Genomic DNA, 18058 nt, shown 5'->3' on the forward strand with positions numbered 1-18058 from the left:
AGATAATGAGAGTCCCTACGTCATAGGGACATTTGAGTGTTAAATGAACTCACATGAAAAGTGCTTAGCACAGTCCTTACTGCTCATGACTGTAGCCATTACTGAAGACACTGAGAGTGGTTAGGTGACTCAGGGCCTGGTCTCTGTGCCCAAGGAGCTCACAGTGTGTGGGTGACAGATGTTTAACAGCCAACTGCGAAGTGTGGGGCAATGCTGGTAGAGATGAGGGAGGAGCAGTGAATTCTTCCTTATGGAATTAGGGAATCCGTCCTGAAGGAGGCAGCATTTGAAGGTTGAAAAGGAATCCCCCAAGAGGGGAGAGTTGTAGGGGGCATTTCAGGGCCCAGGGCAAAGACATGGGACGGGCACATGTGTGGAGCTGTTTGAGAAACAGTGAGTCAGGTACTGAGGCGAGTGTGGGGTGTGCTCAGGGAGGGTCTCCGATGTGGTACTGAGGAGGGGTTGGGTGCCCTGGCGAGTGGGAGAGGGAGCCCCTGGGAAGGCAGCTTTGGCAGACCTGGGCTGGATCTGGGAGGTGAGGACACTTGCTCCTGAGGAAACTGGAGGCAGGGAGTGGGGCTGGAGCGGAGGGACCTGGCCAGGGGCACGTGCAGGGCAATTTTCAGAGGAGGTGTCTGGTCCATGTGGGGTCCATGTGAGAGGAGGAGTCCCATAGAAACGGGTTTCATGCCCAGAAGATTTGCAGAGTTGTCATGTGGGTCACTGAGCCGGAAGTGCAGGAGGGAAACCCAGTTTTCAGGGGAAGATAATGACTTTGGCCTTGAACAGAGTGAGTTTGAAGAGCTTGTGGGTCAGCCCTGTGGAGTTTAAAGTTGGGTTCTTGAGCTCAGGGTAGCTCAGCTGAGTAAATATGGAGCCAAGTCATACAAAAGTAGAGTGTTAAGACCCAGATGAGCCTTGTGGTACTTTCTAATGAGGGAGGCAGACGGGAACATAATAAAGAACTCAGGTGGTTTCAGATAATGCCCAGTCTTGTGAAGGAAACACGACAGTGAGGTGAATAGGGGGCATGCACAGGGGAGACTTCGGGTGGTCAGGAATAACCCCTCTGTAGAAACGACGTTTGAGTGAAGGCCCAAAGGAAGAGAGGGAGCCAGCCATGAGGAACATTCCAGGCAGTGGGAACAACGTATGTGTTGAGGCGGGAACAGGTTTGGCAGGTGCCAAGATGCAGAAGGAGGGTGGGGAATGGGAACACACAGTTCTCCCCCTGTGCCAGCAGGTGGCGCTGTTAGCACAGACTGCCTGCTCCCCGGGTGGCCAGGGGGGCAGGTGGGAGAACAGGTGCCTCGAGCTCAGGTTTATAACTTGGGATGTGTGCTCTTGCTCTCTGGGGAGATGAGGTCCACGCACGAGGGAGCCCTGGCCAGGACCAGAAGAGCAGGTGACGATTTCCTGACTGTTGTGCTCCCTGTGCTGTGTCGTTTCCAGTGTTTCTTTGCTCATCTTCTCTGTTGGTGACTGTTCCCTCCCCATTTCTGAGTATCTGTGTCTTCCCCATCTCTCTCTGCTCCTCTGTCTTGCTCTCTCTCAGTCTCTGCTCCTCCCCTCTCCCCTTGCTCCCTGGTGCAGCTGGTTTCTGTCTCAAAGATTAATTACTTGCTTTCCTGATGTAGCACAGATGGAGGGTGTGGTGAGTTAGGGTCAGGAAGGCACTGTTTTTGTTTGTTTGTTTGTTTTTTGTTTTTGTTTTTAAACCTCTGTGCCTACCCCTCCTTCTTGGGGCTTCAGTTCTCCATGAAGGGAAAGGCCAGAGCTTGGGTAGTGACCCCCATCAGCAGAGAATGTTTCTGGGGACCCCTCACTCCAGGAATCCTCAAGCCCACCTCCCGGTGCTTTGCCCAGCTCACCGGTAGCACTCCAGCAAGCAGCACTGGCCTCACATCATCCCTGGCGGTGGGAACCTGGGCTTGACCCAAGAAGGGGGAACTGGACAGCAAAACAGATGGCATGAAACAGCGGAAGAGCTCACCATAGAGATTGTTAGGAAAAGATCATTTTAGGTGACAGAGATAAAGCATCCCCCACCCATGTTTAGGATGTGCCCTTTGAGTGATTTCTCAGTGAGACTGAACAGGCCGCAGCCTGGCGTTGACCTCCTGGCCCATCTGGAAGGATTAAGGCTATTGGGTGAGCACAGTGCTTCAGAGCTTGGTTTCTTAAAGCCCCTGCCTGGTGGGGAGTCCAGCTCTGTACCTTGTCTGGAGACCCTGGGTAAATTGCTTCACCTTTCTCTCAGCTTCTATATCTGTAAAATGGGAGTCTCAGTAGTAATACCACACAGATTGTCATGAGGATTAATTGAGTCAACAAGTGTAAAGTGCTTCCAATGGTTCATGTGGTAAATGCAATGAAATTGCTTGTCATAGGGGCGCCTGGGTGGCCAGTTGGTTGGGCGTCTGCCTTCGGCTCAGGTCTTGGTCCTAGAGTGCTGGGATCGAGCCCTGTATCAAGCCTCTCATCGAGCCCCTCATTGGTCTCCCTGCTAGGCAGGGAGTCTGCTTTTCCCTCTGCCCCTTACCCGCTTGTGCTCTCTCTCTCAAATAAATAAATAAAATTAAAAAAAAAAAAGAAATTGCTTGTTATAATAACATTTGTTAATAGTAATGTTTATACTTATATTAGTAATTAATTGATGTTAATATAATAACAACAATAGAATGGTAATGTATTATTAGTAGCATATATAGGGCTTTCTGGTCTACCTGGAAAACAGGACTGAGATGTTTGCTTCCAGAAGACCTCAGCTTCCTGTGTTGGTGCTTATATACAAAATCATTATCCATGTGTGCGGATCTGTGTATTTACTGGAAAGATAACATCACACGATGTTAAAGAAAACATGAGAAGGCGCCTGGCTGACTCAGTGGGTAGAGCATGCAACTCATTTTTTTTTTTAATGTATTATTTATTTCAGGGGTACAGGTCTGTGAGAGCATGCAACTCTTAATCTCAGAGTCATGAGTTCAAGCCCCACGTTGGGTTTGGAGCCTACTTAAAAAATAAATAAAAAATAAAAGAAGTAAAAGAAAACATGAGAAAAGTGAAGCAAAAAGCTCCTATAATTAATCTTTTCTCCCTAAGGGGAATTCTTTCTAAGTTTGCATTGACAAAGGGCAGTGGTTATCAAAGGGGACCACCTGGAGTACTTGTTAAAATTCAGATTCCCACCCCCCCCACACCGCATGCTGAACTGGAATTTGGAGGGCGGACGTGGGACCTGCGGCTTTCACGATGGCCACGGACTGTGCTTGGGCACATGGAGTGTGTGGCTCCCACTGGAAACCCTGAGTGTCATTGGCTTTCACCTGTGCTGTCCGCCATTCTCATCACCTGAAGGTTGGTCACCTGCGCTCAATTGTCATTGTCCTGAGACCGTGTTTGGGACAGGTGTGGAGAGGCATCCTGAGGAAGGCGGCCCATGGACTGCCCAGCAGCCTTGTCTCCAGGGCATAAATAAGCGAACTAATCCCATATTAGTGGGCATTTAGGTTGCTTCAAATTCTCCATTCCCAGAAATGCCAAGGGGACACCCTTTTTGGTGAATGTAGTTTCTTGCATGTGTAGAAATTATTTCCTCAGGGGGCGCCTGGGTGGCACAGCGATTAAACGTCTGCCTTCGGCTCAGGGCGTGATCCCGGCGTTATGGGATCGAGCCCCACATCAGGCTCCTCCGCTATGAGCCTGCTTCTTCCTCTCCCACTCCCCTGCTTGTGTTCCCTCTCTCGCTGGCTGTCTCTATCTCTGTCGAATAAATAAATAAAATCTTAAAAAAAAAAAAAAAGAAATTATTTCCTCGGGATGTGTATTAGCAAGGATGGAATAACTGACCGAAAGTGTCTGGACCTCTGTTTTTATGACTATTGCTAAGCATTTCCACAATGCTGTCTAAAGTATTGTGGTTATCCTGACTGGTGCTATTTAATTATTTATTTATAATTTCTTTTGAATAGTAGATGTATTTACATGTATTTGGTTCAAAATCCAGATTGACATAAAAACATATATGGTGAGAATATTTGCTCTTACCATGGGTCCCCTCTGTCACCTCCTTCTTAATCCACTTAGGAGGTTCTTTCCAGTGCTTCTGTATCTATTCCTATATAAAATGAACATATATTCTTCTTTTTTTTTTTTAGATTTTACTTATTTATCTGACAGAGCAAGAGAGAGAGGAGAGAGAAAGAGAGAGAACAAGCGAGGGAAAGGAGCACAAGCAGAGGGAGAAGCAGACTCCCAGCTGAGCAGGGAGCCCGATGTGGGGCTCGATCCCAGGACCCTGGGATCATGACCTGAGCAGAAGGCGGACGCTTAACTGACTGAGCCACCCAGGCGCCCCAGGCTTAACTCATTCTTTCTAACCGTTGCATAGTAGCTAGTTTGTGACTCTGTCACATCTTACTTATCTGTTTTGCATCTAAATGATTGCTTCCGGTATTTTTTCAGTCTTACAGAGAGTGCTGCAGTGAGCAGTCTTGTCCTTGTCTCTGTACACACGTGTGAATGTGTCTCTAGACGTGAGTAAATCTTAGAGGTGCTACTGCTGGGGGATATGGTAGGTGACTTATTTTAACCGTACTGCTAGATTGCCAACAGCTTTTACACCCACCACGGGTAGGTGTGGACATTTCGCCAGTCTGTTGGGTGAAGTGTCCTCTTTGTTAGGATTGCATTTCTCTGAGTTCTCATCCTCTCAAGTCTCTCTGGTTGTACATTGCCCACCACACCCTCGGCCTGGAGCAGCACAGTCCTCTTGAAGTCAGTGGACTGCGGCCCCCTGAACTTCCTGCACCTGTCTGGGATCCTTGCAGGAAGGTCTTTTGCAGAGAATATCCTCCAGCTCTTCCTTTTCAGAAGCCCCAGGAGTCCAGAGAGCTTTACTGACAAGAGAGATGGCTGGCAAGTTGATGTGAGACTGAACGCAGTGACCTCCCAGGCAAGTTCAGAGGGACTGGCTGTGGCTTTTCACCTTCTCATGGTTACAAGGTGCCAGTCTTGCCCTGCAGGTGCCCTGGGGAAGCCACAGCTTGGAGCCCAGCTACATTTTCTTTGCTGGTAAAAATGAGAGGCCAGTTCTTACTGGACTAGTCCATGGTGTTGTCAGCCCATCTTAAGGTCAAGTTTTAAGGACTGGGTCCCCTGAGAGGCCTAGGACTGGGCAACTGGGGAGGAAGGGGGTGACCTAGGAGACAGCTCCTGTCACCTATACCTTAGAAAGGACCATCTCATCTTAGCCTGTGTCTTCAGTTCTTAACACCTTCACTGTAACTGCCCCATCTGTGGAAATGCCCCTACAGCATCTCGTGGGCGTATATAGAAGCTTCAGCCCCCATCTTTTTTTTAAAGATTTTATTTATTTATTTGACAGAGATAGAGACAGCCAGCGAGAGAGGGAACACAAGCAGGGGGAGTGGGAGAGGAAGAAGCAGGCTCATAGCGGAGGAGCCTGACGTGGGGCTCGATCCCATAACACCGGGATCATGCCCTAAGCCAAAGGCAGACGCTTAACGACTGCGCCACCCAGGCGCCCCCCCATCTTTTTTTTTAATTAAAGATTTTCATTTATTTATTTGAGAGAGATTAAGAGAGAGGGAAAGCAAGCATGAGCAGGGAGGGGAAGGGCAGTGGAAGAGGAAGAAGCAGGCTCCCCACTGAGCAGGACCCCGGGGATCATGACCTGAGCTGAAGGCAGACGCTTAGCCAGCTGAGCCACCCAGGCGCCCCTTCAGCCCTGATCTCACAGCTGAGAAGACAGACTAGGGAAGGGACCTGGAGATACTGAGAGGACAGATCTGGTCCAGAAGCTGGTTCTGCTGACTCTGGCCCGGTGTTCTTTGCACACTGGTCTGCCGAGCTGCAGAATGCATGCAAGTCTGTGTGTACGTACGTGGTTTTGCACAGGCACACGTATGTATGCGCAGATTCGAGGGCAGGCACAGGCGAGGGTGAGGTGGGGTTTTTTTCAATGTTTTATTTTGAAATTTACCAATCTATGCAAAAATCAAAGGTGTAGTACAGTGAACACCTGTATTCACCCTCGCTCTCCGCTTGCTAACATTTGCCGGCGGTTCTCTCTCTCTCTCTCTGTATAGTGATGGTAAGGTGGAGACAAGTTGCAGACATCACGACACCTTACATCTGAATACCAAAAACTCCCTGAAATAATACCACTCTCTGACGTAACCACAGTGCTATGATCACGTGGAAGCAAATTCGTATTAATTTAATAGTATAGTATATAGCCTGTATCTAAGTGTTTCCAGTTGTTCCAGGTTTGCGTGCGGACTGTGTAGTAGGTGATACTGACTCCTCGCCAGCGGCCACTCGCTGCCCTTGGCTGTCACACCTCTTTAGTGTCCTTCCATATAGAACAGCAGACCTGGCACAGTGGTTCTGTAGAATGTCCCACATTTTGGATTTGTCTGAATGTTGCCTCTCCCCCCTTTTAAAACATTTTCCTTGAATAGTCCTTGATTTTATTGAGGAAAGATGAAATGAGTGACCTGGATGCTGGCAGCAGAGAGGAAGAGAGAGATTCCTGTTTTATCCTCAGGGTCAGAATTGTGCCATCTGTTTTCACCTTGATAGGGTCGAGGACTCTCCACAAGCTGTCCCCAAGCCCGTCGCTCATTGGGTGGGTTGGTGCCTCCAGGTCTGTCTGTGTTGGAGAAGTGGTTTCAGAGGTTCCTCCCCGGAAGGTTTCTCCATGGTCCACCTTAGGGGATGCTCCCCTGGGGTGAGGGAGTGATGTGGCCTTCTTACTTGCCCAGAGAGCTGATTGTGCCCCCTCATGTGTGTACCATTGGGCAGAGATTTACGTTAATTAACTAGGTTATTCATGACAAAAATCTAGTTTAGATTGGCTTGAGGAAAAAAAAAGACATCAAAAGGAAAAACAAATCCAAAAAAGCTCTTGTAATGGATACCTTTATGAAAATTTGGCTTCAGGAATGGCTGGATCCAGGTGAGTCAGAAAATATTAAACAATCTCTTTGTCCCCATCTCTTGGCTCTGGTCTCCTCTGCACTCACTTCATTCACAGGCAACTCTCCTCTCATAACACAGCCGTTGACTTTGGAAACTCCAGGGGTTAGTAAGCCACTTCTTTCTCTGGTGCCAGTGAAGATTCAGGCGTTCACTCTGGACCAACTAGGTTAATGTGCCCATCCCCAAAGCAATCACTGTAGCCTAGTGAATGGAATACATGGATTAGTCAGGCCTGACCTGTGGTACCCACCTTAGAATTCAGGATGGGTAGGTTGAGAGAAGGCAGCCCCACCTGAATCACAGAAAACAACAGTAGTGTCAGAGGAAAAATCAAGGTCTGTCAACCAGAAGGGGCCTGGGTGCTGAGCAGGCAGAAATCTGGTGACAGGCTTGGGGAACCTCTGGCCCAATCATCACCTTCTCTCCTGGAGTCTCCAGTACTCTTCATTTTGGATTTTGTGGGAGTCAATATCTATGGGGATCATTTGTGGCTGGGTCCCAGCTCTGCTTCTTAGCAGCTGTGTGATCCTGGATAGAGGTGTTAACCTCTCTGGGTCTTAGTTTACTCATCTAGCAAATGGGGAGGATTTATATTTTTTTAAAAATCTTTATGTATTTATTTGAGAGAGAGTGAGTGTGAGTGGGGGTGGGGGAGGGGCAGAGGGAGAGGGATTACAGAGTCCCCTGCTGAGCAGGGAGCCCGACTCAGGGCTGGATCCCAGGACCCTGGGATCATGACCTGAGCCGAAGGCAGGCGCTTAACCGACTGAGCCACCCAGGGTGCTTGGGATGAGCAACACCTGCCCTCAGAGCCGTTCCTGGACAGTTGGGATGGTGACCTACACAAGGCCATGGACACCTCAGCACAGTGGGGTGGTTTCTCCACGGGGACCACCTGAGCCCTTTGCTCGTTCTCCGAGCTCCACATAAGGAAAGGAAGAAGGTGGAAGTGCCTGGGCTGGCACAGGGATTCCAGAGTTGGAACTGGGAAAAGTGACATTAGGTGGTGCAGGGACACAGCATTGCCTGACAGTGGTCACTGAAGAGAAAGCCATTCTCTTTTCGGATCCCACCACGTCAAGGAGAAAATCTCAGTTAGGTGCTAATATGTCTTTAACATCTCTGTAACATTTGCTGATCTTCCTTATTAATAGAGGCAGTGGGTCTAGACTCAGGGCCTTGGGCAGGCAACAGTGTCCAGTTAGCTGAAATGAAGTAACCTTATTTGATTTTCAACATATTTACTTTTTTTGGGCGGGGAGGTTGTCAAATGATCCCATATTGAAATATTTTCCTTCGTAGTTCTTAAATACTGGGGCATCCCACGGCGCCACTATTGATGTCATCCGTGAGGTCAGGAGGGTGGGGGCATCAACGGTGCAGCCCACAGAGTGGGCAGTCCTCAGGGTCTCCTCAGTGGTTCCAGAGAGTTCTCTGGCTAAAGGTTGGTGCCGCATCTATCAGGCCATGTTGACAATCTCATTGAAAGTGGTATTTCCACTGTGCTTCATGTTTTTCTGCTCCTTTCTGTCTCTTGGTGGTTCCTTGAGGTCTTTCATCATCAGGGCAGAGGCAGAAGGTCCCACTTCAATCTGGGCCTGTCTGTTCTGAATGGTCAGTTTCACCGTCATCTTCCAACCCTTCCAATCACCAGTTGCCTTGGCCAGGTCATCACCAGCCTTTTTGGGAGACAGCCCCAGGGGGACCGATCTTCGGGGCCAGGGCAGACAGATGTGGCACCGACTTCCCCACTGGTATGCCGCAGGTATACAACTTCGATCTCATTGGGCTTGAACTTAGACCTCATGGTGGAGGTGGCTGGTGTCGGATGAACGGATTCAGGACCACCTAAGACAGCTGCACCTTTGCTGCAGTTACGTTCTTATTTTTCTAAAAATACTTAGAAAACTCCCTCTAGGCTTGGCAGGAAATATGATATTTTTGGAGCCCTCTCCTCCCTAGGGTCTTCTAAAAGCTGGGGTGGCTTTCAGGCACTCTGAAAGAAACCTTGGAGTTGGAGCGGCTGCCTTGCAGTTGCTGGACTCACAAGGCTGCACCCGCTTGGTGCAGGGCCCGAAGAAGGCATCCTTTCCGCCACCCCATCTGAGTCTTTCCACCTGTGAGGGGGGAGGGGGGATTTCCAGCCCTGGGACCTCAGTGCTCTGCCTTCCCCTACAGCCAGCCAAACCAGTTCTGTCCAGTCAAAAGCCTACAGATCTTCTGGGGCTGAGGAAGCTCAGACTCCAGGACACAGGATCCTCCTGGAGGGGTACCCTTCCTTACTTCCTTCTTACTCCTCTGTCCCCCCTTGCTTCCCTCCTCCCTCCCTTCCTGTAATGTTTACGGAGGGTTGGAGTGTGTCAGATGCCATTCTGGGTGCAGGGTGGGGTGGAGGGAAATGGTGGTGATGTCTGAGACGTCCGCTGTGTCTGCCTCTGTGGATAGAAAGACCAAAAACAAGTGAACAGACAAATCATTAAAAACAAAACAAAACAAGCTAGGTGCCCAGTAACCAAGAGGATGTAGTCTAGGTAAGTGCTCAACGAAGGCCTCTCTCGGGAGGGGGCATTCTTTTGGGACAGATCAACGTCCAAGAAAGCAGCTCATTTGATTTTCCCACTGAATCCGTTCAGTTATATTACACGGTCAATCCATTGTCCCTCCTCTCCTTTTTCTGGGGCATCCTACCGCTTTGCGGGGTAGGGCGGTTGCACCTGTTTCTGCTCCAGACCCCTGTTTCCCAGCATCGTGAAGAGAGCGATTCTCATAACTGACATGGGGCCATGTGAAGGTCACTGCTGGCTTTGCCTGGGGACTGTTTTAGGACACCCTTCCCTACGTGTCCTCTGCCGCGATAGATTTGACGGATGGTGTTCACACAAAGCTGGCTCCTGGGCCTGTCTCCCCATAACCTTGAAATTGCTTTAATCTATTAAGAAGAAGGGAAGAATTGGGAGAATTTGGTCCTTTAGTTATTAGCTGCACCCATCATTTGTGACCCATGCAGTCCCTGATCCTGCCTTGTGACTGAGTGAAGGGGGCTGGGACAGGGGAGAAAATGAATGGAAGCAAAAAGTTTGGAGCCTTGGGTAAAAGGAGCATGGACCCTGCACAGCTTGGGGACCTGGGGGAAGTTAAGATGGTGGGAACTAAATGGGGTTTTCCCTAAAGGTGGGGGGCAGTTGCTTACCAAAAGAGCTTAGGTTACAATAGGAATAACACAGGCTAGACAGCTGGAAGGACTTTCCTAATGGAAAGAGCAGAAGGGCCCCTGGAAAGTCTGTCTAGTAGAAAGCTTGCAAAGCTCGGACGGAGGGCTGCTTGGCAGGAGCCTCAGGGCTTGGCCGGTGGGGGTGGGGCGCAGGGCGAAACTCAAAGCCCGGGGAGTCTGTGTCAACACCAAAGATAAGCTTTGTGTTTGTCTTTGAGGCTAAGAGGACTTAATGTCAGAGTGGGAAAGAACTATTAACACATCAGTGAGTTTCAGTCCAGAGTCTGTTGTGGTGGAGCGGAAAAGCTTTGATTACCCCCACCCGTAGGGGCAATTTCCTCTAGAAAGGAGTATCCATCCCAAGGAAGCAAGAGATTAGTTCACGACAGAAAACAAATTAAGATTTATCAGGAATCAGGTAGAAGGGGCCCTAACCTATGAATTTTCTGATTGACCAGGCTCAAGAGCTGTTGGCAGTCCACACAGCGATCCTCCCGGTGTTGACTCAAAGGTGAAGTTAGTGCTCCAGCCTGGTCTGGTGCCAGCTAGCACACTCTGCGTGGCATCCCATCCCTGCCCCCGCGCACCCCCCCCCCCCCCGTGGAATGTGCAGGGAATGCAGATGTACTCTGTGGACACCTAAATCCTAGATTGAACTGAGGGTGTCTGTGTGTCAAACACCTGCCTCCTGCTACCTAGCAGTGCCTCGGTCTTTCTAAAAACTCTTGCATATGGCAAATACATACAAGTCAGGAGCAAAAAGGGGCGCCAAAGGGAGGCTCTGCAGTGAGGTTCACGACACCCCTCAGGTGCTCACTCTCGGTTTTGTCGAGCTCAGTTATTTGGTTTTCCAGTAAACAGTCACCGAGCAAGGATTCAAAAGGCCACTGAAAGAGTACTTGTCAGGGGCTGTCACAGGCATTCTCATTTAAAATGTTTGACAACATCGGGGCGCCCAGGTGGCTCAACGTCTGCCTTGGGCTCAGGGCGTGATCCCGGGGTCCTGGGATCGAGCCCCACGGCGGGCTCCCTGCTCAGCGGGGAGCTGCTTCTCCCTCCCCCTCTGCCCCTGCTTGTGCTCTCTCTCTCTCTGTGTCATATAAATAAATAAAAATCTTTAAAGAATATTTGATAATATTCATCTTTTTACTTAGAAAACTAAAATGGAGTCCTTATAAATTTGTATATAGTAGAAAAATACAAAGACAGCAATAAAAATCATCATTTACTTCCAGAGATAATCTATTAACCTTTTCTTCCCACTATGAACATTCTCTTTAACTTTTTATTACGGAAAATGTCAAGCACATGCGCAATAAATAGAATCGTGCCCCCAACAGTTATCAATGCTGTGCTGTTCCTGTGTCAGCTAGACCTCCCCCCAGTCCACTCCGCCACTCTATTCTTACTGCTATTACTATTAATTTCAGTGTTTTGGGGGTAAAATTTACATACATTGAAATACACAGATCTTAATTGTACATTTTGGACAAATGGATTCCACCACCTATCTTGATATAGAACATTTCTGTCTCTCCAGAGACTCCCTTACCCCCAGAGGCAAATACTGCCCTAATTTTTGCACCTTAGATTGTCTGTTTTAGAACTTCATATAAATGGAATCATACTTTTTTTTTTTTTGTATCTAGCTTTTTGCACTCTACATAATGTTTTAGAAAGTCATCCATGTCTTGGTATTTTGTTCCTTTTTATTACCAAGTGGTACTCCGTGGTATGGCTATTCCACAGTTTGTTTATGGACCGTCCATTTTTTTAGTTTTAATTTTTAAAAAGATTTTATTTATTTGAGAGAGAGAGAGAGCACGAGCAAGGAGGAGAGGCGGAAGCAGACTCCCTGTGAACAGGGAGCCCAATGTGGGACTCGATCCCAGGACCCCAGGATCACGACCTGAGCCAAAGGCAGATGTTTAACCGACTGAGCCACCCAGGAGCCCTTGGACAATCCATTTTGAAATTTGTTTATTTTTAAGTAATCTCTACACCCAGTGAGGGACTCAGACTCACAACCCAGAGAACAAGAGTCGCATGCTCTTCTGACTGAGCCAGCCGGGTCTCCCCGGACTGCCCATTCTGAGTAAAGCTCCTGTGAATGTTTTCATACGAGTCTTTGTGTGGACCATGGATGCTCATGGTGGTGTGTTCTCTGCATCTTACAGATGACAAAACTTGAGGCTCAGAGAGGTTAAATACCTAGCCCAAGGCCACGCAGACAGTAAAAGTTGGAGATGGGACTCAAACCTAGATTTGTCTTTTAGTTTTTATTCCCTCCCTGTGGTATCTTTGTGCCACAGCTGTTTGGGGTCACTAATTAGGGGGACAGATGGGTCACCTCAGCGGCCTGTTCGTAACTGAGTTTTAGTGCAGGATAATGATAAGTATTGATAATAATGGCTCCGAGTCACCAAGAAAAGGTTATGTTAAACCTACCTTTAAAAAGAACGAAAATGTGTAAGACTTTTAGAGAAATTTTCAGCCAAGGTTATTACAATAAAAGCAAGCCGGCAAACAGAAAGTTTTGCTACTCAAAGCTTTAGTCTGGAAATCTCAGGCGTAATACGTCATTTCTCAAGGAAGCCAGAGACAGAAGGCGTGACTGGGTATAAAATAGTATATAAATAATACATGCATAAGAACCATTCTGTTCTTTGTAGATCCGAACAGGATCGGTTTTTGGGGAGTCTGCCGGCGCTTGCTTGGAAAGATGTTGCTAAGCAATGTTGCTAATATTATGGAAAGACAGCTTTCCTCCTCACTTTTCTGCTCAGCCCCGGGAAGCCCTGCAGTGGAAGTGGCTGCAGGGGTAGCCACAGCTGGCGAGGCTCAGTGATCCGTGAGGTGGGGACCAGGGGCCCCAGGTGTGAGAGGAGCGTGCCGCAAGCCACCGAGTCCTTAGCCTCTTCTGCCCCTGGGTGGCCTCCATGCAAAATTTACTTCTTCATGTTCTTCAGAAATGCCACACAAAGAAGAATCCTTTTGAATGTTTCTACTGTGGGAAAAATTATAGTCATGCCACTTGGATTCATGGGTTCAAATTCCCTAAATGAGCCAAAAAGAAGTATTTTAAATACCTTCAGTAACCAAGGAATAGATAAAGACCTCCTTTCTTCTTCCTCCTCCCCCCCTTTTTGTAACCCCTGAGCAGAAAATCAGCAAAGTTCTGATTGACATCACGCATGGCAGGCTCTGGGTACTGAATGATGTGCCGCCTCGGGGCTGGATCCCTGCCACTGAGTGGGATCTGTGGGTTTCCTCAGGCATGGTTTCCTTTCCCTGAAGCTCGGAAATGCCACACAAGTCACCAAGATCCGTTTCCAAAATCCGAGCCAGTTTCTAGGCAGATCCTCTCTTTAGTATGAAATGTGTGGCTCCAGGAAAGTACGGCTGTGCCAGGGCTCCCAAGGCTTGTCTTTGAGGCCTCCCAGCCGGGCCTGGGCATGACCTGTTGCTGTCACTGACGGACCCTGTTGTGGGATGGGCCCTTTTGGGGCTGCTGGTGGGCTCCGAGAGGGGACGTTAGGAGATGGGAGGAGTGTCCATGTGCTGGGTGTTGGCAAAGACCCCTCCTGCATCTCTCTTTTCAAAGTAGAAATGGTGGGGTGCATGGGGGGCTCAGTCAAGCATCTGACTCTTGATTGCGGCTCCGGCCTTGATTTGGGGGTTGTGAGTTCAAGCCCCGTGCTGGGCTCCACGCTGGGCATGGAGCCTACTTAAAACCAAACCAAAACAAAGTATAAATGGCTTCCACACCTCAAGCCTTCCCAGCCTTTCCCTCCTCTCTCTTTCCCTCTTAATTCCCCCTTCACTCTCCCCTTTCCTCTTTCTTCTTTTCCTGCGCTGGTATCCCAGAGACGCAACTGTAACAAGGCCCAGCAGGGGGCGCTGATGTACCCGCCAAGAATAAATGCCCTCCCGTTGCCTGAAGAGCACAGGTGTGAGTGCTCTGTAGAAGTGAGAGTGAGAGTCTTCCGAGTGATTTCTCCGAGCCGCTGTGTGTGGGTGTGCTCCAAAGGCATAAGAGAGTGGCGGTGCCGGCCTGTCCTGAGCAGGTCTAAGGTTGAGCGGTCCATAGGGTGGTTGGGGCGCTGTCCCCTGCAGAAGGGGAGGGGCAAGGCATCTGAAAGAGGTCTGGTTTTCATACAAGGCCCCACCCTGCTGGCTCCAGAGCCCCTTTTTGCTGGGTATCCACTCCCAATCCTAGCCAAGAAGGGTTGCAGTCATTTTGCAGAGGCCTGGAGGCACTGGAGCTGGGGTGGCGGGGTGGGGAGGGAGCACTTGCTCCCGTCTCTCTCTGGACCTGGGCGCTGGCAACAGGGCTGAGTCCCAGTTTCACACGGATGTGTCTCCTGGAGCGGGTTCCCGGCACAGAAGGCCCTTTTCTTTAGGACCAAGCATGCGTGTCTGTCTGTCTCACCCCACTGGCCCCTTAGGAATGGGCTGTGCAGCTGTCTGCCCTCTGTTCATGATTAACTTCCCTGTCGTGCCCTCCCCCCACTCCCACCCGGGCCCCCTTAGCCTTTGGGTTTCCCCCGACTGACTGGGGCAGAGACCCAGGTTGGCAGCTGCCTGGCACTTTGTTCTCAGGGACTGTGGGCTTGGGGGTGGGGTGGGGTGGGCTGGAACAGACCTCGGAGGTCTTGTGAGCTGGGACACTGCTAGGGATAAACTGCTGGTGGTGGAGATCCGGAGACCCCTGTTCTGCAGTCCTCCCTGACCTCCCTCGCTTGCTCTGGTCTGGATGTGTCTAGCCTTCTCTGTTGAGTCACTCATAGGAAAATTGTTCCCTTTCGGTTCTCCTCGAACTTTTTGATTCCTTTAAGGACTGCATCTTTGGTGCAAGTGTGTGGCTAACACCTAACACTTGCCTGTTTTTCTCTCTTCACAAGGGTGTTTTAAGCTCAGAGCCTTTGTCAGGCAAGAGTATTGAGCTAGAATTTAGTAAGTTTGTATTTGTTTTCACGGTATGAATGACAAGCGATAATAGATTTTCATTTAGGGTGGTAATGTTTTCTTTTAAAATTAATTAAGTAGGGGTGCCTGGGTGGCACAGCGGTTAAGCGTCTGCCTTCGGCTCAGGGCGTGATCCCAGCATTACGGGATCGAGCCCCACGTCAGGCTCCTCCCTCTATGAGCCTGCTTCTTCCTCTCCCACTCCCCCTGCTTGTGTTCCCTCTCTCGCTGGCTGTCTCTATCTCTGTCAAATAAATAAATAAAATCTTTAAAAAAAAATAAAATTAATTAAGTAAAAAAGTGAGTTGATTTAATTAAAGGAAAACAATTAAGAAATGACAGGGTATATAATGCTGAGCCAAAAAATGGTGAAGGGGGTATGTGAATTCTGGGGAATGGTGGCTGGGTCACGCTGCACAGGGTAGCCTGGAATGGGATTGTTTGGTGGTTTCATGTGTGTCAGCACTGTTTGTTTTGGGCAAAGGTGGTCTTCTGTTTCTCACCCTAGTCTCTCTGCACAATGTATTTAATAAATGTTGGTGGAATGGGGAAGTCTAGCATAGATGGCCATCGCATTCTCTGCCTTATGCCAGGGAGATGGGGGGGGGCGCCCCCACCCCACCAGCACCTGGCACCCCATTGTCGTGCACACCCCCGTCAATTCTTCGCTTTCTCCTGCACACTCCATGCAAGCTTCATCTTCGGTTCAGAACCAAAAGACAGAATGTTACCAGCCAGCTCGTTATGCTTTGGTGTTTTGGTGTGGGGTGTGGGCAGAAGGAAGGGCTCCCTCACCCTCAGCGAACTTCTACCTCTAGGGCCTCCGGAATCAGATCAGGTTTTGGTCTTTTAGGGACAACCTTGTGTTTTCAGCCACGTTGGGGCTGGAAACGTTGTGCTTGTAGAGGAATTGAGGATGCCTGGAACCTGAGAACAAGAAGGATAACCTGCTTGGTGGAAAGGTTTTTTGCCTTCATTCCAGTGCCCTGTTGCCCACTGATGCCCTTGGCCTGAAATACCTCCCAGGCAGCGGGGGTGGGGTGGAGCCAACCATACTCACTCACCTGGCAAGAGGTTAGGCCTTGTACTGAGATGCAGCTTTCTTCTGTGTGTGGGTGGATAGAATACACCCCACCATCACCCTCAGTGTCCTCCAGCTCAAATGGTCCATCAGCTAACTTGTCAGTTTTGTGTTCTGCCAGAGACAAAAGCCCTGAGCTGCTTGGGCTGGTGCTCTGCCCTGTTCCCCACTGAGGACACTCATTTCCCCATTCTTTCTCCAGACTGATTCTCAGGTCCCTACTGGTGTACTCCTTGCAGCAGGCCTAGCCGCAGTCCCAGGGGTGGGACCTGGGTCACTCACTCTCTGGCTATAAATAGATGTCCATGGCTATCTCTGTGATCCCCCACCACCCAAGCAGGCCCAGGAGGGCCTGGGCCATTGCTAATGGATGCTTCATAAATAAACCAGGCATATTTTGGCACCACCCTGGTGTTCCCTCCTCTCCACGCCAGCTCCAGTGCCAGCAAGAAACTGTGCCCACTGGAGAGGCGGGGTTGAGGGCTCAGGCCCTGGAATTCATTTCCAGCCCTGTCCCTCTCCAGCAAGTCCCCTTCCCTGCCTGATTCTCCGTGCTTGCATGAACACCAGACTATATTAAAAACAAGAACAACACAACAAAACCCACAACAAGGCAAATTGCCTCAGGGACCTTTATGGCCCCAAAGGACTGTTTCGGAAGATGGACTAATTGGCTTATTTTAATTCCCTCCAGCCCTCTGCCCAAGTCCCTTCTCTGTGGGAAGAAGAAGCAAAGCCAGTGTGATCGTGGTGGTGGGGGTGGTGGTGGTGAGGGGCTAGGCTTCCCGGCAGCAGATGGAAGTGAGTGAGTGGGGCTTCTGAGCAGCCCCGGCCCCTATCAGGGACTCCCCACGGCCCTTTCCCTGTGAGCTGCCAGTGACCTTCTGTCTTTCAGTTCTGAGGTGAAGATGAAGCTTGCATGGAGTGTGCAGGAGAAAGGGAAGAACTGACACGGGGCGTCCGCGACAATGGGGCGTTAGGTGCTGGTGGGGTGGGGGCGCTCCTTCGTCTCCCTGGCAACCTGGGACGCCAGGCGGAGGTGTAGCTTCCGTGAACTTGATCATTGACCCCGTGTTGTGTCAGACTTTCAGGGCAGGGGAAATAATGGTTAACCGGGGGACTGACCCCAGCCCAGGCAGGCGCTGATGCTGGAGTAGCCCCCTCCAGCCTCGCAGGACAGCCCCTCCCAGGACTTGGGGAAAGGTAGGGGGTAGCATACCGCTGAGTCGAAACACCAGGGAACGTCAGGCCGGGGAGGGCGGGTGCCGGGCACTGGGCGCGGGGTGCCCTCTCTAACCGCCTGGCCCTGGGCGGGGGGAGGCCCGCAGCGGTGCCCGTGTGCGAAGCCAGTTTCGCACGGACTGAGGACGCGCGTTTCGTCTCGGTGCATGTTTTTTCTCCCTGTGTTTTAAAGACAGTGACAGCATTGGAGAAGTATCCCGGCGGGCCGGGCTGGGAGAGCGCGTCAGCCGCCTTTGCCTGGGGAGGGAGCCCGGGGCCCCGCCAGCGGAGGCGGGGACGGGGGAGCGCAGAGGAGGGGACGGAGAGGGAGCGGCGAGAGAAGGGGGGGCGGCTGCCCGCCGGGAGGGAAGGGAGGGAGCCCGGGCGCAGAGCAGAGGGCGAACGCGGCGCCGAGCCCCCCGGGGCGCTGAGCGCAAGCGGGCCGCCTCCCTCCGCTGGCGGCCGGGCCGCCTGAACCGCCCGCAGCCGGGGTGCCCGGGCCGGGGCACGGGAGGCGGGGCCGGGGCGGGGTCCCGGCGCGGGCGGCGCGTCGGAGCCGGAGCCCCGGA

The 18058-nt window shown here is 50.6% G+C and overlaps 1 protein-coding gene and 1 pseudogene across 1 annotated transcript in view; one reads left to right on the forward strand and one right to left on the reverse strand.

Annotated features, from left to right (window-relative positions):
- RAP1GAP2 (RAP1 GTPase activating protein 2) overlaps positions 1-18058 on the forward strand; it is a 178737-nt gene that overhangs the window by 23365 nt on the left and 137314 nt on the right.
- On the reverse strand, positions 8314-8815 carry LOC123777194 (large ribosomal subunit protein uL11 pseudogene; annotated as a pseudogene).

This window comes from Ursus americanus, chromosome 23 (assembly GCF_024610735.1).
Source record: "Ursus americanus isolate L20-20 chromosome 23, mUrsAme1.1.p, whole genome shotgun sequence".
Classification (NCBI taxonomy): Eukaryota; Metazoa; Chordata; class Mammalia; order Carnivora; family Ursidae; genus Ursus; species Ursus americanus.